The 22038-nt window shown below is 43.4% G+C and overlaps 1 pseudogene across 1 annotated transcript in view; it reads left to right on the top strand.

The window, feature by feature from the left end:
- Window positions 1–21358, top strand: part of LOC308352459 (ferroportin-like) — a 29285-nt pseudogene extending 7927 nt beyond the window's left edge. The window contains exons 3-10 of the transcript in view: window positions 905–1063; window positions 2659–2754; window positions 2899–2953; window positions 3169–3268; window positions 4995–5213; window positions 7539–8079; window positions 11595–11778; window positions 20962–21358. The product of the transcript in view is annotated as a ferroportin-like (transcript). The remainder of the gene's footprint in view (window positions 1–904; window positions 1064–2658; window positions 2755–2898; window positions 2954–3168; window positions 3269–4994; window positions 5214–7538; window positions 8080–11594; window positions 11779–20961) is intronic.
- Window positions 21359–22038: the final 680 nt, after the last annotated feature.

Below are 22038 nucleotides of genomic sequence, written 5' to 3'. Positions count from 1 at the left end.
TTTTCAAACTGGCTCTGCCACTTTTTGTAGTTTCCAGTCCCCTGCTCAGATGATGAGACATGGCATTAATTTATTTAAATATAATAATGATTATTATTTTATAGCCTTTGTCTGATAATTTAAACGTCTGAAGTCTCCATAGGTCTGTTTCTGTTGTCTGTTATTTATGTAGGTCTTGCTCATGGTATTTCATTTCCTTGTATGACTGGTTATATTTGATCATGTGCTGGAAATTATTGTAGGAGTATTTTGAAGCCTAAGATGATAGTGTCTTTCTTTAGAGAGGATTTTAACTTTTACCAGATACATGGTGGGCACCAGCCATTTGGGACCAGTTTAATCCAATTTCAAGGATTGTGATTTCCTGGGCTATCCTGATGAGATAAGGCTGGACTACAAGTCTAGGCACAGGTTGGCTTACTTGTGGTTTACCCTGTCTTACCCTTAGGGTAGAGTTGTACAGGATCTCAGCTTAAAGCGGGAACTATCTCATCTTTGGTGGGCATGGATTTCTAGCATCTGACTTTCTGATATGACCCAAACTGCAAATCTTACAGATTTTACAGTTCATTCTTTGGAGTCAGCAGATGTCTCAGGGTGACCTGGGCTTGCTTCTTGGGGCTTTCCTGTTCTCAGAAGTATTTATCTGATATTTTGTCATGGGATTCTTGGCTCTTTGAAGCTTTTAAGATTTTAAAATATATTCTGTCTGGCTTTTTAAAATATAATTACATTGCATTGTAAAAATGTTGCAGCTGCACTGCATAAAAGTAGACTTTTGACATTCAGATTCTATATCCTGCACACTACATGTCCTTTGGGAGAAAGGCATCTTCCTGGATTTTAGGTTTGTTCCATCTTTAAGGTCAATAATTAAAACATGCTCTGCTTCATCACCTTGCAGGGGGATGGAATGCAGCACTTTGCCATTTCTGTGTTCCTGATAGAATTATATGGACACAGTCTTCTTCTAACAGCAATATTTGGCTTAGTGGTGCTGGCTCTGTGTTAATATTTGGAGTCTTAATTGGTGATTGGATTGACAGGGAACCAAGAAACAAAGGTAATGTTCTTAACTATGACACATACTTATAAGGAAATTTATGATCTTACTAGATTTTTTGATTTATTTAATGAAATAAAATGCAGATAGAAGCTTAATAGAAAGAGAGCATAACTTTTAAAAAACTAGAAAAAGCACATACAGCTTTGTATCCTTCCTCAGTATTATATTTAAGACATTTTATTGTAGTTTTTAGATTCTTGCCCATCGCAGATTTGTAATATTAAACTTCTGAAAATACACTTTCTTTTTAATACTCTGATGTTACCTATGTATAATATACTTGTGTGTTTTTTTTTTTATTAAAGACAGTTTCTATGTGGAAAAGATATCTTTTGTACCAAGTAATCTAAATTAGTAACTAATATCTGGAGACTTAGTCATTCAAATGTAGACTATTTTTAGCGTTTGGCTCTAATATCTTGTTAACCCTCTTATAGCAAGTAAAGATGTAGGATTTTTTTTTTTTTTTTATTTGACAGAGAGAGAGAGAGAGAGATCACAAGTAGGCAGAGAGGCAGGCAGAGAGAGAGGGAGGAGGAAGCAGGCTCCCTGCTGAGCAGAGAGCCCGATGCGGGGCTTGATCCCAGGACTCTGGGATCATGACCTGAGCTGAAGGCAGAGGCTTTAACCCACTGAGCCACCCAGGCGCCCCATAGGATTTTTTTTTTAAGAATGTAAGATTTTGGGGCACCTGGGTGACTCAGTGGGTTAAGCCTCTGCCTTCAGCTCAGGTCATGATCTCAGGGTCCTGGGATTGAGCCCCGCATCAGGCTCCCTCCTAGGCGGGGAGCCTGCTTCCCCCTCTCTTTCTGCCTGCCTCTCTGCCTACTTGTGATCTCTGTCTGTCAAATAAATAAATAAAATCTTAGAAAAAAAAAAGAATGTAAGATTTTTTAAGTTTTTCCTATTTTGATTGCTCATCAACATTTCATTCCAGCTAGGAAGCTTGGAAAGACATTGTCTGAAGCCATGCCTTTGGAAAAGCTAACTTATGTAAAGTTGGTCCTTTGACCATATATATATATTTTTTTAAAAGATTTTATTTATTTATTTATTTATTTATTTGAGAGCACATGCATGGGGGTGGGGGGAGGGGCAAAGGGAGAAGCAGACTCCCTGCTGAGCAGGGAGCCCAATGTGGGACTGGATCCCAAGACTCTGGCATCATGACCTGAGCCAAAGGCAGATGCTTAACGGACTGAGTCACCCAGGTGCTCTGGTCCTTTGACCATATTACACAGATTACATCCACAAGAATGTGATATATCAGTAGAAAAACTTTAGCTCTGATTTATCTGGTATCCTATTATATTTTCATATAATTCTTCTTTCAAAGTATGTTTTCATTTACTCGTAAATCTCAGGTTTTTGTTTTGTTTTGTTTTGCTTTTTTCCTTTTGGTTGCAAAGGCTTTGCCTTTAGTGACCATATGAGACTATTCTTTGCCTCCTCTTCAAGCCCTTGATTACTGAGGAAAGCAGTAATGCTGGTTGGCCCGGGGATTTGGTCAAATGTAATTACTCAGCATTAAATGATAAGGTAGCCATGACCTGTGTCTTGAAACCAGGAGTAAACATTGTCTCCATTCGAAGTGGCTCATGCCTTGCCCTTCACTCAGAATGCTTCTGCGGTGGCCTGCTGCATTGTCCTGATGCTGATATTCTCCTACAGAAGGGAGAGGGGGACAAGTATGATGTGGCCTGTTCCCCGAGTCTCTGCTCCCTCCTGTGCTGTCAGAATGAGTGTCAGAGACCAGCCTTGAATGCCTTCCAGTGAGTCATCTCCACACTGGTTTGGGACCTGGCTAATCTTACCCCTAATTTGTGAATCAGAGCCTAAATCCCACCAACACAAAGACGGCAGAGCAGCAGAGGCTGTGTCTGCAAGGTACAAATATGCCTCCAATCTGGGGCTGATGGGGCACCAAGAAGAAAATGGGTAGAATCAACACAGTCACATTTGACTTCAAACCTTCATTGAACTTCTTGCTTTCAAAGGTCTTTGTGTTCATCATAGATGTTCCTTGAGCTGTCAGATTAATATGGTATGTGCCCCAATGGGCTAAGAAAGTCCATTTTTGGATTCCACATTCCCTGTCACAGCCTGCTGAAGGTGGCCTGCTACGCAGCCATGATAGCCCTGGCGGCCTTGGTGAACCTGGCCAGTAGCACACTGACCATCACCATTCAGAAGGACTGGACTGTGAGCCTCACGAGTGACAGCGGAGGCCAGCTGGCTGGTGAGCTAGGTCACCCCTGGGCATCATGGTCCTCTAACAGTTGAGAAGTAGGCCTGGCTCTGTGGATACAGTTGATGAATCAGTGAGGGCTCTGAGGGGCCAGGAAAGTCATCTTTAAGAGGAAGGCATCTGGAGTCAAACAGGCCTGGATTTGAATCCAGTTAAAGCTGCAATTCACTTAACTTCTCCAGATTCTACTTTCCTCATCTGTAGAGTGGGAGACACAGACCTCACACCCAACCCCACGCCTACTCAGTTTGAAGAATTCTGTGAGATACAGGATTTGTAAAGTACTCAGCCCTACATCTGTACACAGGAAAAAACGGATGACGTTGCTGTTATCAAAAAGATATATAACCTGCACTTTCAGAACATGGTACAGAAGTTCCATGGCAATGTTAGACTTGCAACATAAGTGAATTAAAAGATTTCTTAATTCTGGCCAGTGATAAGCTTCTACTTTCCCTGTAAAAAATGCATCTGCAAACGTGACTGTGGATTATCACTTATCATGGATAGTGAGAGGTGGAATTTTTTTCAACAATGGAGCTAAATGGAGGAATCTGGCACCTTCTTTGTTTTTTCTTCCATTTATAAAACTTGGATCATTTACGTTGTGATATTTTCAAATTGCCAACTTAAAAACTGGAGATCTTGTCCAACCCTATATTTGTGGAATTGGTAGTCTCAGCTAGAAAACGTTCGTGAGTTGGTAGCCAAGATAAAGGAAGCTATCACGGGGAAGTCTATTAAAATATGCTCTTTAACAAATAGTAGAACCCCCTTATAATCATGTCTTCTCTTAAACTACACTTATTTGGATGTCCTATGGTTTAAATAACACTACCCAAAATAAAACAGCTATGTGGATAAAAGCTGGTTAACATGTGTTGAAAGTGTCCTCTATCTCTAGGTAAAAGAAAATCTTCCTAGCCTCTGCTAATTGCTTTTAAAGAAATCTAAAATAAAACATAGATTCTGTTTTGAAACTCACTATGGTTTTTTTTAAGTGATCCTGCAAATATGTTCTTCAGCAATGGTGGAACAGTTAAGAGAGTGAGCTTTGGGGTCAGTCTACCTGGATTTGAATCTCAGCTCCCCCCTCACCTTCTCTGTGACCCTGAGCAAATAAACACACTTCTTCGTGCCTCTACTTCTTAATTCGTAAAAGGAAGCTACTGTCAGTCTCTTAGAGTCGTTGTGAGGGGTCAGTAAGCCGGATGTATGGAGATGGCTTAGAACTAGGCACCTGGCACTAGGTAGTTTTCAACTAGTTCTGTCCTTCATCCTCCTCCCCCCATCAACATGTTAGCCATGATAACATTATGACTAGTTAATATCATTGTTATTGTTGTTAGGATAGTGGGATGTGATAGAAAAGAGAAGACAAGAGACAGGAGTTAGAATAATTAGCTCCAAGTAACCTTGTCCTCAATTTATTTATCTCTTAATTGTTCAAGTTCAACAAAACTGATCTTGAAGGCTTCTTTCAGGTTAAAAATCCTATGATGAATTCATAGTTAGCCTGAAAGGAATCCTTTCTGTTTCCACCACAGTTCACCCCTTGCAAGGCTAGCCAATCTAGCAAATGGATCCTGTTAAATTCACCAGGAGGAAGGAAGGACTCAACCACTGATTTGCAATATTCCCTTCCCCTCACTTACGGGGATGAATGCAGTGGTCTGACAGCTGGACCAGATCATCAGTATATTTGCTCCCCTGTCTGTTGGCCAGGTGATGACATGGGCATCTCATGTGATCAGTTGTGGTTTCATTCTTGGACAGAACTTGGTTTCACTTCTTGTGGAGTTTCTATTTCTGTCCAGGGTTTATCAGCTGGCTCCCCAATTGGCTGTAAAACCCCAGCAACAAAGAGGGGGGCACTTCCAAGAAAGGCAACGGGGGGCTGTGAAGATTCAAAGTCAGATGAACTCAGAGACAGCGATTGTCCTTTTTTCTCCTTTATGTCAGTATTTCATTTCTTCTTTCCAGAGCTTGTGTCTGATTATAATCTCTACATTTTGTCTGCAAATGTGCCTTAGAAACCATGAAAAAATGAGAAGGTTCCAACTGTGCCATTGGTCATATAGTTCATATGGCTGATCTCATTGGTGGGGGCAAGAGGGGCCATCATGTGCAGTCACACAGGTTGTACACTGCCCCATTCCAGGGGCTTTAGAGAGACTCTGATGTGAGTAGCACTCCCATGGGACTATGCAGTATTTGACCTCTACAATCTATTTCATGGTCCTGGGGGCAAATTTCTTCTTCCTCTCTCACTCATAGTTCTCCTCCTTAAAGATGCTAAGTTAGAAAGACAGCCATCTCAGAGAGTGTGGGCTGCTCCTTGGCCAAGACAGTGTCATCAACTAACCATCTCTGCTATCTGCAGTGGGGTTTCCTGTTTTGTTTTTGTTTCTTTGTTTGTTTAAGTAGGCTCCACACCCAGCTTGGAGCCTAATGGGGGGGGTTGAACTCACAACACTGAGATCAAAACCTGAGCTCAGATCAAGAGTCGGATGCTCAACAGACTAAGCCACCAGATGCCCCTCAGTGTTTTTTTAAAACAGAGATTCCTTAACATTAGGGTGAGATGGGAGGAAGGGGGACATGCCAATAAATATGACCTCAAGATGAAGAGCTCTCCCTGCCTGCTAACAGTGCTGCCCGTTTGCCTGGCACGGCAGAGTTCAGGCCTTGCTTCTGAGATCAGTTTCTTTTTCTGGACTTCTTCTAATTAATTATCCTTTCTTTCAAGCTGTTCTGCAATTGAAGCCTACCAGATCTCATTGTATGAACAAAATATGTGTATTTATAGAGATAGATACATGCATTTAGATGATAGATGGGTAGGTAAGTAGTTAGAAAGATAGATAAGTAGGTAAATTGTGCTGTAGCTTTCCATCTGTCCCTTTTAGCTGTATAACCAGGCAGAGTCATTTGACTCAGACCATGTCTCACTGTCTGTACAGTGGGGGTAACAATGGCCAGAATGCTGTGGCGAAAAGATCGCCTCTGCAAAGCCTCATTTTACTCCCTGACATGTAGTGAAACAAGTCAGTGTTGGCTGATTTTTCGTCAGTGTAGTTGTTGTTATTTTTATTTTATTTTTTTTTAAAAAGAGGATCTGGCATTGAATTCTTTTCTACAACCGAGAGCTAGTTCTTGGGCTACAGTGGATTTGGCCTGACCCCCTCTCCTTCCTTCACAGCCCTCTTTGATTCCCGTGTTTTTTGTTGTGTGTGGTTTTTTTTCCCCAGAGCTTGTCTTCATCTGTGCTAAACGCCTCTCACAAAGGCTTCTTTCTTTTTAAATCTGCTTACAGCCATTGCCGATTCCATGCTGGAAGACTGAATGCTATTATCATTTTCTTTTCATGAGTATCTTTTTTTTCAGAAACCTAACCAAAGGAAATATCCATCACTGTTTCTAAAAGTTCATTACCATGTTTCAAGCCTGTGAAAATTTGTCTTTCACTCTCTGCTGTATTTTCTCTCCTGTCAGTGACCACCTTCCTGACCTCACTGTGTGTCTTAGTTTGGGTTCTCTCAAAAGCAATTCTTGAGAGGAAGATTTGGGGTGAAAAGTAATCTATTTGGCAGGTGATTCCAGGAAGCATGGCAGTGGAGGGAGTTGTGGTGGATGGGAAATGAGGCAGGAAAGGGAGAAGAGCCAATAAAGAATGTATTGGCCTACAGGTTACTGCGATTGGCACTCAGTCTTGCTAGAGCCCTGTGAGACACTGTGTAGGGTTTACCTCAGATTTGTCCCACCAAGGACCTAGGGCATTTCTCCACCAAGTGCTGTTCCCAGAGGTCTGATGCCTGGACACATCCAGTATAGCCTGCCCTTGTGTTTCTGGGGCTGGAGAGAGACTCTCTGTTAGAAAGACATGGCTGCTCGGGACAGGAAGCCATTGTCACCCACAGGAACTGCTCAACAGAGAAGTAGATGAGGGTGGGGATGGGCTGAAGGCATTGGGGCAGGGCACTGACGTTAAGCTTATTGGATTTTATTTTAAGTGAAACGGACTCTCAGGAAACCACTGATGGATTCATCAGTAAACCCAAAACTTTGGGAAGGTTCAAGGATGGATTTATCAGCAAACCCAAAACTTTGGGAAGGTTCAAGGATCACAAGTCTAACCTTGAAGGACAATAGGCCAGAGCCACAGGGCTTCCCCTTTGCCTCCCAAACCCCTGAAGGTGGCTGCGCACGTGCTGGGATGGGTAGGAGGTGTACTCCAGGCAGACTGTCTTCCTGGCGGGCTTGGGCTTGGCCTTCCTCTACATGATGGTACTGGGCTTTGACTGCATCACCATTGGCTATGCCTACAACCAAGGGATTGGAGTCTCCCTACTTAGCCTCCTCACAGCCCTGTCAGCTTTATCTGGCCTGATGGGCACCACGCTCTTCCCCAGGCCCAGGGAGCACTCTGGCTTGGTCACCACAGGAATCATATCCAGCTGGCTCCATGGAGGCTGCCTGATACTCTGCGTCTTTTCTGTCTTTGCTTCTGGAAGCCCATTTGATGTGGCTGTTTTCTCACTTTCATGAAGCAAAAACTCTTCTTCAAACCATGTGTTGCTAAAAGAGAACCAGGTACATGTTTATGTCTTTGAAAGAAACATGAACCAGTCTTTCCTCCCAGATGGCTCTTCCATCCACTGGACCAATAGCACATTTCTCTTTGAAGGCAAGCAGGACCCCAAGCCTCCTGAGCCTTACATCTCCATTGTCTTGCTCTTCTCGGGTGTGATTCTGGCAAGAATCGGTGAGTAGTGAGTTCAGTGTGACATGGCATTCTGCAGACTGTGATGATGCTAAGAAATCTTGATGGTCTCATCATGGTGTCGTTGTGAGTCTTTATCATTCATTCATCTAGAACATGTGATATGAAAAGAGCTGTCCTAGACACTGGGGATAAGAGAGTCATTTCATCACACAAAGGCTTAGCCCCATGGAGCATAGAGTTCTGGATGGCAGGCCATTGAGTAAATAGTCCACAACTGTCAGTAATACAAAGTGAGAGGAGCAAGGTTGGGGAGGGTTAGCAGAGGATTGAGAATGTATAAGAGGGACACCAAACCTGGCCTGGGGAGTTAGAGAAGCCTTCCTAGAGGAAGGCACAACTAAGAGATTCCTGAAGAACAAACAGAGCAGGTGACATGAATAAAGAGCACTCTAGGCTAGACAGATAGATGTACAAAGGTAAAAATGCGAAGACATGGAAATTTGGAGAAGTAAAAGTAGTTACTTCCTAGGTGTCAAGCATGTCAGTGCTACAGAAGGCATCTAAGTTAAAGGAGCATTTTAACCTGGATCCTTTCTCTATGGAACTGGGATGGAGAGACAGGAAAGAGGACAGCTCCGTGGGGCCCAAACCTTCCTCAGCTGCTTAGGGGAGGGGACAGAAATCATTTCCCAGGATGAGGTGCCTAACTTTGAAGGTCTATAATCTTGTCTGCCCTAGGAGCCTGGTCTTGGAACTTTGCCACTAACTATGTGTCATTCATCCATAGCAATGAGAACTTACCTGATTTAGTAAGGGTGTTTAATTGTTTCTGGAGTTTTTGTTTGTTTGTGTGTTTGTTTGAAGTTTGGTCAGTTGATGCATGGTGAATCCAACAATGACATGCTGGAATCAATGGTGATGGCAATAGAAATCCCTTAACAGCTTATTGGCCCCAGTGATTAGACCTTAAGATTCCCAACCTGGGCAGAATCTGGGCCTTGCTCTGAGACATGGAAACCCAGAGATCAGATTTCAACCCAAGCCTTGTTCCCTCCCCCAAATCCAAAGTCACCACCTTCAAAACCCCTCCCTGAGGCCTCAGAACCAGTGGATTCCCCAAGCCCAGGTCAGAAATGGAGGAAGTGGAAAGTGTGGTGGTGAGTGGTGGGAGGTGTGGAGTGTGGATCAACAACCAAATCTATCTTCTTCGTTCATTCAATAAGCCTTCCTGTACGTCTCCTCTGTGCTCTATGTCCTGGGCTTTGGCAAGGTCCCTGACCTCTAGGGGCTCAGAGCTCTACCTTCTCACTGTTGGAGCACAGTGGGGTGAGAGCATGGGGATAGAAGAGTATTTTCCTTATTTCTGTCATGGAGACCCAGAACCCCTTGGTTCACAGAAGCTTTGGAACGTTGGGAGGGGATAAATGAGAGTTTTGTAGATCCAGATTCAAGAGGTTATAGAACCATGGGTTGGCCTGGGAACCTCATTCCTCTGATGAAGTGTGTATGTAGGAGAGAGAAATTGTGCTCTGAATTCTAAATGACTAAAAGAAACACGTTCTTTCATCTGGACTTTATCTCACTTCTAAAATATTTTAAGTGAAGTACCTGACAGGTAGATGATTTTCTATTAGGGTATTTGACTAGTACTTCCAGCCTTTAATTGCATGAGCAATTAAATGAGAGCAGATTGGCCATTTATGATTTATGCAATTCACAGTGTGATCATAAACTATTTAGTTCAAAAGGGGAGAAAAGTCCACCTCGACGCTTCCTGACACAAAGGAAATGATCACACATGGAGAACACAGAATGTCATCGGCAATGCCTGTAATCCAGAGATGCATTCAGCATGACAAGCTTCTCGCTTTTCTCTACTGCAATAGCAGTTCTTTTTGCTGATCCTTGATGAGGATTCCAAAGACACAGAACACTAATGAAGGAGACAGCTCAGGACCTGGAGCCAGGCTGCCTGATGATGTCAACAGGTCACCTAAGTTCCCTGTTCACCATTTCCTTCTCTGTAAGACAGGGTCATAATGAGAATGCCTACCAGTCAGGGAAGTCACAAGCACTGGGGCTCCTTGCTAAGGTGAATATTAACTCTCATCCGCAATTGTCCTCATTATTCTCTCTTGGCTGTACTTCCGATGCTTTCACGACCCTCGTGTAAGGGTGGGTGTGACAGTGACACAGAACCACAATGCCAAGCGGCATGGAAACTGCATATTTCCCACACACCCACTGCCAGCAGGTGCCCTTTATCTTTATCCCTGGCAGAATTATACATGATCTTGGGGTTGTGTGCTGTTGACACTGCACACATCCAAAGTGCCAGTGCCCATAAGGATATCTTGTGTTGACATGGTTAGCATGGTCAGGTCTGGTGGTCGTGGTGATTGGTCCTCTCCTCAGAACGGGTGGCCTGTGGCCTGCCTTGGCATTCCATCAGGCATCCCCAGGCCAGGCTCATCTTGGGCATTGGCTCAGTAAATAATTGTTTCCATTTTGAGGGAACCTAAGTGATAGAACTCTGGTGACAACAAGACTTGACACATTGCCCAGAAGTCACTTTGCCTTTTAAACTCTAAGAATTTTAGGGGTGCATGGGTGGTGCAGTCAGTTGAGCATCTGACTCTTGGTTTCCAGTGAGGTCATGATCTCAGCATCCTGGGATTGAGCCCCACACTGGGCTCCACACTCAGCACAGCGTCTGCTTGAGTTTCTGTCTCCCTGTCCCTCAGCCCCTACTGCTCATGCTCTTTCTCTAAGACACATAAGTATTTTTTTTAATCTAAGAGCTGTACCTCTTTATGCCTTCAATATAGAAATAATTCTGTCTTCTGAAATAAACAGAGCCTCTTTATGTGGCTGAAAGTGTGGGGAGGGGGGTACAGGGAGAGAGGAGGCTAATTCCTGCTGTGCTAAACCAGGAGCAAAAACAGAGAGTCTGGAATTGGAACCAGATCAGAAGCTCAAGATACTGCTCTCTGTCCTAAACGTTTTTGGAGCGGAGGCAAAAATACACCCTGAATGAAGTTATATTGCTAGGTAATAATGATGTGGTGATTGTAACTCAAAAAAAATACTTATAAACTTATAATACCACAAATTATGACAGTAACTACCATGCACAGAGGGCCAGGCATGATGCTACACACTTCACAACACTGTCTCATCTAATGCCCCAGTGAGGTAGTGCTCTAAAGATTTTATTTATTTATTTGACACACAGAGATCACAAGTAGGCAGAGAAGCAGGCAGAGAGAGAGGAGGAAGCAGGCTCCCCACTGAGCAGAGAGCCCGATGCAGGGCTTGATCCCAGGACTCTGGGATCATGACCTGAGCCAAAGGCAGAGGCTTTAACCCACTGAGCCACCCAGGTGCCCCAAGGTAGTTCTCTAAATATTCCCATTTCACAGACATGGAAACTGAGCCCCAGAAAGCTTCATTTACCCAACTTGACAGTGCCATTCGCTTCCGGAGCTGAAATTCTCACCAAGGTCTCTGATACCTATTTATACTTATTCTAGCCCAGCACTGCTGCCCTGTAGGTCTCTGGTCCTTTGACCTGACCATGACCCAGCTTCTTTAAGAGAACGTTCCAGAGGCAGAGTGAGGGGCTGTGAACGGTGTGCAGTGCTCCCTGAACTACCTCATGGACCTCATCCATTTTGTCCTTGTCATACTGGCCCTGCGGACTCAGCGGTTTGGCATGTTGGTCTTCATCTCCGTACCGTCTGTACCCACAGGGCACGTGCTGTGTTTCTTTTATGTGAGAAAGTATCAGATTACAAATGGCTGTTCTCCGAAGTCAGCAAAGGAGGGCAGCTGAATCTGAGAGGTAGGCAGCACCTCTGACTGCTCAGAGCTCCAGTAACCCTGGCCCCATCTCGCATGGAGTGTTCACAGCCTTAGCCCCACATTGCTACTGGGAGCCTTGTTCTGCTGTTCCATCTCACAGCAATTGCGTTGAACGCGTCTTTGCAGCGACAGGTAATTTGAAAGGGCTCTGGCTTATGGCAGGCTCATCAACTGAACCCAGATTCCAGCCCAGGCAACTTAAAGGGGCTTGCTTCACTTTTGCCAGGAGAGTAATTCAGTGGTTTCAGGTTTGGTTTTTTTTGTTGTTGTTGTTGTTCTCTGGGTTCTAACATTAGACAGAATATTTTGGTCAAGGTTTAAATTAGAGAGGGTGGAGCATGGTCAGTGATGTTTAATATCAATTCCTTGGATATGGGTTTTTGTTTTGCAGGTGAATCGAGAATGTTCTTTTGATGTGTTAAGGGCTCCTTAAGAAGTCTTAAGTTATTTCTCGCAGAAGTAGATAATTGTGACCATTTGGGGGTGATTTATGGATTCTAAGACTTGGTTAGGGATCTGATAGTCGCCCCAACAGACTTGGGCAAGTTCTGCCTCAGTGATCGAGTGAAGACTTGCAGTTCGACCAACTCTGGTTAAGAAAACCACAAATTTGGGGCACCTGGGTAGTGAAGTTTGTTGGACATCTTACTCTTGGTTTCGGTTCAGGCCATGGTCTCATGGGTTGTATGATTGAGCCCTGTGTCAGGCTCTGGGCTCAGCAGAGAGTCTGCTTAAGACTTTCTCTGTCTGCCCCTGCCACACCGCTCCCTGCACACATACTCTTTCTCTCTCTGAAATAAATGAATCTTTAAAAAAAGAAAGAAAGAAAAAAGAAAAAGCAAGCCACAAGTTTGTGATGAGCAAATTTTGACTGTCTGGCCACTTATAATCAATGTTAAAACTAGAATTTTGAGAGGCTTGGAAGAAAATCCATATACATACAGCTCTGTGCTTAAGATAATAATGAACTACTGTTTTCTAAGTGCTGTGATAAATAAGTTCACATGGAAGAGAAAACAACGAAGCTAGTGAATAAGCCTTTGCAGGCCTCAAAGCCTGTGTGTGGGTAAGTCACAGTTTGGGACGGCCTGGTCATACGCTGTACCACCTTCACAGGTGGGCATTGTTGGGAACAGCATTTTCTAAGACAGAGTTTCTAACCCTCCGCACTACTAGCATTTTGGGTTAGATAAGCCTTTGGAATGGGGGTGCCCTGTGCCTTTGGAATGGGGGTATTTTGCAGCATCCCTGATCTCTGCTCTCAAGAGGCCAGTAACACCCCTCACCCACCCAACTGTGAGAATCCAGTGTGTTCAGAGAATACAAAGGTCCCTCAAGGACAGCAAAATGGCCTCCAATACCCCATCCCCTCTAAAGAATCACTGCTTACGAGAAATGTACAAACTAAGGGAAAAATCCACTTACTGTTCAAAGGCAAAATGATAAACTTCAACTCTATGGTCAACTAATCTTCGACAAAGCAGGAAAGAATGTCCAATGGAAAAAGTCTCTTCAACAAATGGTATTGGGGAAATTGGACAGCCACATGCAGAACAATGATACTGAACCACTTTCTTACACCATTCACAAAAATAAACTCAAAATGGATGAAAGCCCTAAATGTGAGACAGGAATCCCTCAAAATCCTAGAGGAGAACATAGGCAGCAACCTCTGTGACCTCGCCCTCAGCAGTTTCTTGCTAAACATGTCTCCAAAGGCAAGAGAAACAAAAGCAAAAATGATCAACTGTGGCTTCACAAAGATAAAGAGCCTTTGCATGACAAAGAAAACAGTCAACAAAACTAAAAGGCAACCAACAGAATGGGAGAAGATATTTGCAAATGTCTTATCAGATAAAGGGCTAGTATTCAAGATTTTTAAAGAAATTATCAAACTCAACACCCAAAAAACAAAACAAAAAATCCAGTCTAGAAATGGGGAGAAGATATGAACAGACATTTCTCCAAAGAAGCTCCAGATGGCCAACAGACAAATGAAAAAATGCTCAACATCACTTGGCATCAGGAAAACATAAATGAAAACCACAATGAGATACCACCTCACACCTGTCAGAATGGCTAAAATTAACAATTCAGGGAGTATGGGAGTATTACTCAGCCATCAAAAAGAATGAAATCTTGCCATTTGCAACCATGTGGCTAGAACTAGATGGCATTTATGTCAAGCAAAATAAGTCAGTCAGAGAATGACATATACCATACGATTTCACTCATATGTGGAATTTAAGAAACAGATGAACATAGGGGAAGGTAAAGATAAAAGCAAGGAGGGAGGCAAATCTTAAGAGACTCTTAACTATAAGGAACAAATAGGGTTGCTGGAGGGGATATGGGTGGGGGTATGGGGTAACTGGGTGATGGACACTAAGGAGGGCACTTGATGTAATGGGTACGGGGTGTTACATGCAACTGATGAATCACTAAACTCTACCTCTGGAACTAATAATACAGTATATGTTAACTAAATTGAATTTAAATAAAGAATTTTTTAAAAAGACAAAATGATAAAAAGTCATTTTGTAGTAAGGAAACTACAAAAGGGGATTTTACACATAAGGGGAAAAAAACCCTGCTTTTTAGACCTAAGTGAAATGAGGGAAAGGAAGATTGTTGTGGAACATTTTGCTTAACATAAGGTAGTTTTTAAAAATTGTGTTTTATGTAAGTTCTGGTAATACTTAGGGTGCCACCTCCCCAGTCTTTACCTTCCATTGAATGTGAAAGACAGATTAATTCAGACACACACACATACACCCCAAACTAACTAGGTCAGGAAACCAGAACTGTTTTTCATATGGATTCTTCACTAAGGAGGCTGTATTTTGATGAGATGTAGCAATACCAAGTCCTTTGGTCCCTGATTCTTCTAATGAACACACAAGTACTTGCACATAGTCTTAAAACAAAAGAGTGTTTAATAAGTACATCCTGAAGCCTTTTATTTGTATTTATTTATTTTTAAAGAAAGATTTTATTTATTTACTTGACACAGAGATACACAGCAAGAGAGGGAACAGAAGCAGGGAGAGTGGGAGAGGGAGAAGCAAGCTTCCCGCTGAGCAGGGGGCCTGATGTGTGGCTGGATCCCAGGACCCTGGGATCGTGACCCGAGCTGGAGGCAGAGGCCCAATGACTGAGCCACCCAGGTACCCACTGAAGCCTTTTATTTACAATCCCCAGAAGTGCTAGCAGCTTGAGGGTAGAATTTATGTCAGGTCTTTAAGTGGCACTAGCTCTGTGCCCCTTCATCCTGAAAAGAAGAGCTGTTTACCTGGGAATGCTGTATTGTGAGTGCTAATCTAATTTTACTCTTGCTTCTCCTTCAGGTCCTATAGTAGGATGGCAACACCTTTCTATGGACTGGAACCACAATCTGCCTGTTTCCATGAATATTTTGATTCTTGTTTTAGATTAGTACTGCCCAACAGAAATATGATGCAAATTGCATTTATATAACTTTCATATTTCTTTTAACCCAGTGTCCAAAATGTTATCTAATATATAGTCAGTATAAAATTGAGATACTTTCCATTCTTTGTTTATATTAATTCTTTCAAAGCTGGTATTTTTTACACCTCAGTGCATGTTGGTTTGGAGTAGCCAGGTTTCAAGTGCTCCGGTGACTTGTGGTCAGTGCCTACTGTGTTTAGGAGTGCAGTTTGACCCTATGATGATTCCCAAAGTTGCACATATTTCTCTACTGGAGAAGGTCTGTAAATGATACAGTGTGCTCTATTCTGCATGGAGGTAACATGCTAGGGCATTTGTCCAAGGGAAAAATCATTGGTATTAGGCTCTGCTCCTAGAAACAAGTCATTATGACCTAAATCAAACTGATTTGACTGAACTTTATCTCTTTATCTCTGAAACAGATTGATGTGGAGCTGTCCCTCTGGAAATGGAGATGGCAGTGGTGGAGAGTACAAGAAATTGGCCCCTTGCAGTGTAGATAAGCTCCACTTGGGGGCCCTCTAGTCATGGTTGCATAGTCCCAGATTGTGATAATATAACATAATATTGGAATAAGAACTCTTCAGTTCATGAATATGCGGTAAATTTTGGAAAGGCAAACTTTGAGTGCAAGATGAAAATAAGCCTTTCAAACACATATCTGGTGTTTGTTTACACAATCTCAACATGGCTTTTTTCTCAAGAGGTGTTCTCCCTTTGCCTTGATAATGAGCTGGGGTCACTGGCAGACCAGCCTCACTATTCTGTGTCAAGTCCATCAGTTTCCATGATCTCTAGATCCTTGTTTAGTCATATGGACACCTTTTCTGTACTACTTCTTCCTTCAAGGTGCCTGAGATCATGAAGGGGGAAAAAAACTTCTTTTCACTTAGATTCCAGGGAGCTGAGAATGCAAATTATCCCACTTCCTCCTTCTTTTCCATTTTAAATTCATATTCAAGGGCCTAATGACAAATTTACCAACAGGCTCTTTTTGTCAGCTCCCAGGAGGCTCAGAGCCAAATTGGCAAGAGCCTAATGCATGAGGTCTAATGGCTTGGTTTTATAATCCTGCTCTCTTCTTGCTGAGCTTTTATCCCCTCTTCTAATTATTTATTGTTTACTGTTTGTTAGAAGCCCTAAATCATTCTGGGAATGTGGTAGTGATGGTGTGTGTGTAAAAATAGTCTCTTCAGAGTTTGTCCTAACAACTGGATCTTTCATATACTGACTCAGATACTAAGTGAAGTTACTCCTTCTAACAGAAGTTGATGGGGGCATATTCTGTCCCTGGCTTCATCTTACATAGTGATATGTGTAAGTCACACCACGCAAGTGCCGTACAGGCAGGAGTTGTCTATCACAGGACTTAACACACAAGAGAAACACACACAGTGAATATTTGCCAAATTATGAAAATATTTTAAGGTTTTAGAAACCTCAAAAATACTTATTTTAAGGGCTGGCTCAGCCATTAATTGTGGGTGGCTCAGTTGTTAAGTGTCTGTCTTCGGCTCGGGCTTCTCCCTCTCCCACTCCTCCTGCTTATGTTCCCTCTCTTGCTGTCTCTATTAAAAAAACAAGTAAAATCTTTAAAAAAATACTTATTTTGGTTTGGAATAGTCACTTGAACTACAAAGTTTTGCTTGCTTTTTAAGAACCATAAACTACTTGTAGTCAGGACTTATGACTACTGTAGAGTATCTCTGTCAAAAATGGGATATGCCCATTCTTGATCTCTAATTATGTGACTCAGTCTACCTGAACCAACATGAGCAAGAGCATAACCATGATACTGGGCAAGTGACATCTGGGGGAGATAGTGACTGGAGTTCTTAAGATTTTACATTTTCAGTGAAATCATAACCATTAGCATAAAGCCACATTGCAATCACATTTTCTTTTATAGTCATAAAGATTCTCTTTAAGCCCAGCCTCCTCACTCAATTAATAAACCCTCTTTGGAAACATTTCATTCAACTCCAGATCTGCTTCACTTCTCAGGGCACCTGGGCACAAAATGACAAGTAGTTGAATAGTCCTATTGGCAGTATCCCAGTGTCGCCTTAGCTCTCTGCTCAGCGTGCGGGCACGTGCTATGCCCAGCAGGGCAAGTTTACACTGCGTGACTGTGGGGCAGGCTCCAACTCCTAATCCCATCTTTGGCGTTTGCTGGACTTAATTTAACCAAGGTATCAGGCAACAGTATTGCCATCATAGAGGGAAGGGTATTGGGGGAGATGGACCAAGGTACATATCCAACCTGGAAGCACACAGGCATCTGAAGGGGGTTGCTTGCGCCTGCGGCAAGATGGCATCACGCAGCCATCAGAACACATGGTCACAGGGCAGGGCTCAGCAGGCTCTGTGGTTAGACCTACTTATTACCTACAGTAGAGAACAATGACTCACAACCAAAATTGGTCCATGCATCCTTGCGAAAGCATCCTTGAATATCCTAAGAGTTCAGGCTGATTTTTTTTCAGGAGGAAGCCGTGTGGTTGATGCACCAAGCTTTGAAATCAACCCAAGCCCAGTTACTCAGCAGCTAAAACCTCACCTCATTGCTCGAACTCCCTGGCTGGCGTCGGTTGAAGCCATTTTAAATTTTCTTGGGATGCGGAAACTGGTGGTGTGGAAAACAAAACTACAAGGAACCCAAAGCAGTGCCAACCCAGTTACAGGGCATAGAAAGGTAACAGAAATCCCACACTCCTGTGTTCTGCCACCATGTGGCCACTAGAATGGACTGTCGAGACTGAGGGCAAAGTGCCTGGCAGCTGACTTAAAATGCAGCTGTCAAGACCAGAGTATGTGTTGTTGCTTGAAATATCCATAAAGAGAAATTTTATATCCTCGATGAGTAAGCCAACATAAACCTTTTGATTCCATTTTACTTGGTTATTTATTGTGTGCACGAGTTACTTACATGACTATATCCCCAAAATGATTTTGATGTTTTGCCATTTTTAACCCCTCAGGAAATCATTCAACACTGATCCAAAACTGCTTTGCCATAGATTTCATTGGGAAGGTCATTTAGATGCCAGAGAAGTTTTCAAAGTCACATTTATTGACGTGTAATTTACATTTAGCAAAACTCACCCCGAAATTTGACAAACGTAATCACCACCATGAACAAGATATAAAATGTTTCCTCAAAACTCCCTCATGCTCCTTTGCAACCAGCCCCTCACTGATCCTTAAGAATCCATGTCTTCTGTCAAAAGGATCAAATGTAATCATTAAAATGATTTATTATGGAAAAATTTATAAGCATATAAAACCAAGTTTTTTTCTTAAGAATTATTTATTTATTTGATAGACAGAGATCACAAGTAGGCAGAGAGGCAGGCAGAGAGAGAAAGAGAAAGAGAGAAAGAGAGACAGAGAAAGAAGCAGGCTCCCTGCTGAGTAGAGAGTCCGATGCGGGGCTCAATCCCAGGACCTTGAGATTGTGACCTGAGCCAAAGGCAGAGGCTTTAACCCACTGAACCACCCAGGCGCCCCTGAAACCAAGTTTTTAAGAGGCTACTTTGAAACGTATCTTCAGGACTGTCAAAAGAATGAGATTTAAAAATAAGCTTTGCAAATTATAAAGCACAACTGACAAACTTGTCAAGATAGTGGTGTCAAGCTTCAGGCTGGGGATAGTTGGCTGGTAGAAATGGAACTATATTCTATAAAATTCTCTATGGGGCAGGTAGATGTTCTTAAAGCTATTTGGCACCTGCTCAAAATTCACCGCTGCTACTACCATGAAAGGGACAAAGGAAGGAAAAACATATATATATATATAAATTACCACATGTGCAAATACACGTTATCTATGTGAAAAGCTTCCTTCAGGCAGCAGCCCTGTAAAAGAAGTATCACAGCAGGTAGTTAGAGCAGCAAGTACTAAATGTGCTAGTAAGAAATAACCAGTGGTTTCTAGACCATGTTTAGAGAAATTTTCAAGTAAGTAAATAGAACTCCCCAACATACTATACGTTGTCCACTCAGCAATGTTCTGATATAAAAGTGCATGCTTAACTCAAACCCTATTTTACTAAAGCTAACAATCTACCTCAACCTTCTGGAAGACTCAAATGCAAAATGGCGACCACTGGAAAAGATACTTTCAAAGATTAAATGTCAAATACTTAAAAATCCACTTAAAAAATAACCTTTCTTGGCATAATAAAGTATTACCTATATACTAGAGGCTTTCCCCCTTTTTTTAAAAAAATTTTTTATTTATTTTCAGCGTAACAGTATTCATTGTTTTTTCACCACACCCGGCTTTCCCCCTTTCTAATTAAAACATACTTTCAGCAGGGAGAAGGGATGTGATCATGTAACCGTAACCAAGTCCCATTTTGTTGGCCTCAGGTAAATCCTTTAACCCATCAGAGAAGCATATCTAATCAGATTAGGGTTCTCATCCTTGGCCAAGAATTCCATTCAGCTATTTAATAACTCAAGCCAAATTCTCTCCATTTGGTCCATACCTGAAGTTTGTCAACATCTTGAACTGGACTGACCCTGGGAGAAAAGTGAGAACAACAACATTAGGAATATCATGTCCCTTTTTATGGGTTGGGGCTTTTTGTTTTGTAGAGTCTTTAATTGTAGTTATCTACTAGCTACATTTGATGAATAAAAAGCTTCCTTTGAATAGAATTTCTGTAAAAAGGTGACATTCTCCAAAATTTCCTCACACTTGGGAACCTTCTTGGTAACATTCAGCCAGGAGTAAAATGAACAGTGAATTAAGTTCTTATCCTCTGGGATTCCACAGAATTCATTTCAGTGACAGCTTTATCTCTTTGTTACATTAGCCTGGAATAGTAGCAATTTTAGAAAAAAAGTAAATACTACTGGCAACAGTTTGTACCTAGGAAACATTGAAACAAACTCCAAACAGATTTAAAAACCAAAGGAAGCCTGGAACTTGTTTACACAGAGGCAGAGAGCTAGCAAGTTGAGAACAGTCTCCAGCTCCTGTTCAGTTTCCAGGATCCTTAAATAGACACTGGCTCAAGCTGCTGCTTCCTTGTCATGCTGCCTGGCTCTCTCGGCCCATGTTTCTGTCTCAGATGGAAATGTTGAAACAGTTTGGCTCAAGAGGAAGCCCCAACACATAAAGCAATTGTAAAACAAAGCCTGACCACTGTATTTGCTGGTGTGGCAGTGCTAGTCACCAGATGGGGGGATGCAGGGCAGAGAACCCTGGCCATGTGCTTTAGACTCATATATGGCCGCAAAAGGGTCCCTACAGCACAGCTTGCAAAACTACCCACCCCCCTTAAAAGCATGAAAAATGGATGTTCCACTGGGTTTCCTAATCAGTAAAACTGAATTATTTTCTAATAAGTGCTAAAGATTTTCATAACTCTAGGGCAAATGTGAACCTCACAAGCTTCATATTTCAGGGGGAGATTCCTAAGTGATACCTAGGATATCTACAACGAGTTCTTCATTCATTCAACTCTAAATTTAGATCTCTACAAAGTTCGGAGACTAACCCTTTCTACAGCAAGGTGTGCCAATGTCTTAGTGGACAAAAATCAGAACCCCAATGGTTCAGACTTTTTCCCCTAGGACAGAAAACCATGACTTTGGGGGAGAACATTGCAGGCTCCTTGATGAGGGCTCACAGCAGTTATTAGCTTTGGCAAGACTCATCCCAGACCTTTGGAAAAGCCCAACTACCCTGCAAAGTGGCAACGCAAAGGCGTCTGTAGTCAGCGGCTGCGCGTGCGGAGTCCCCTCGGTTTGTGGCTGGCATTGTAACCACGCTGCTCCGCACGGAAACCGCAAGCGCGCAGATCCACGATCTCGCTCACTCTCCAAACTGGCAATGTCGGGGGTGATTGCCAAGAGCCTGCAGGCTGGAGCCCCGAGTGCGGCGGCAACGCGGACACCCAGCCGGCTCGGCGGCCCCCGGCCCCCAGCTGCGTTCTCCGAAAGCTCTCTTTTTGTTGAAATAGGAGGTTGAAGCTTCTGTGGCCTGGAACCCTTGAGCGTCGGGGCCACAGGCACGAGACATGCGGGGACTAGGGGGTGTTTAGGCGCCAGGAGGGTGCTTCCCGGGAACTAGGGTCCCCGGATCCCCGAGGACATGCCCACCTAAGAGGTGGTGCCCCCTCCCCCCCCCGGGGCTCCTTCCCTGGCATCGGGAGACCTTTCCCAAGGGGCGCCTAGCTGAGGCCGAACCGGGGTCACGGACGCCCGGACGGGGCGAGCGCGGGGACAAGGAGGGAAGGGTCTAGTAAGTGCCACCAGAGACCCCCCCACGTGGCCTGTTTCGGCGTCGAGCCGGTCGTAAGGTACTTACCGAGTCGCGCGCCGCGGCGGAAAAGAGAGGGCGTTGGAGAGACCAAGTTTAAAAGGGGCCTGGGCGATCGGGCACCCTGCGGCAACCAACCAAAAAGTTACCCGAGCGCCCCTCCCGGCCCTGTACCCGCCCCGCTGGGGGCGCCCGGTGGCTCTCGCACTCCCCCTGCCGGCGCCCGGGGCTCGGAGCCTGCGGACTCTGCGGCACACCTGCTGGAACACCTCTCTGGGTGTGGTGTGCATCTACCTCGGGGCATATTAGATGAAATTCCTGGCATCAGATAATGTTAGGTACGTACATCCCCCCCACCCACCACCAAAGTATTCCATGCCTTCCCTCAG

Source organism: Martes martes (genome assembly GCF_963455335.1).
Source record: "Martes martes genome assembly, chromosome: 11".
NCBI lineage: Eukaryota > Metazoa > Chordata > Mammalia > Carnivora > Mustelidae > Martes > Martes martes.
Note: the sequence above shows the minus strand (reverse complement) of the source record. Positions and strands in the feature narration are given on the sequence as shown.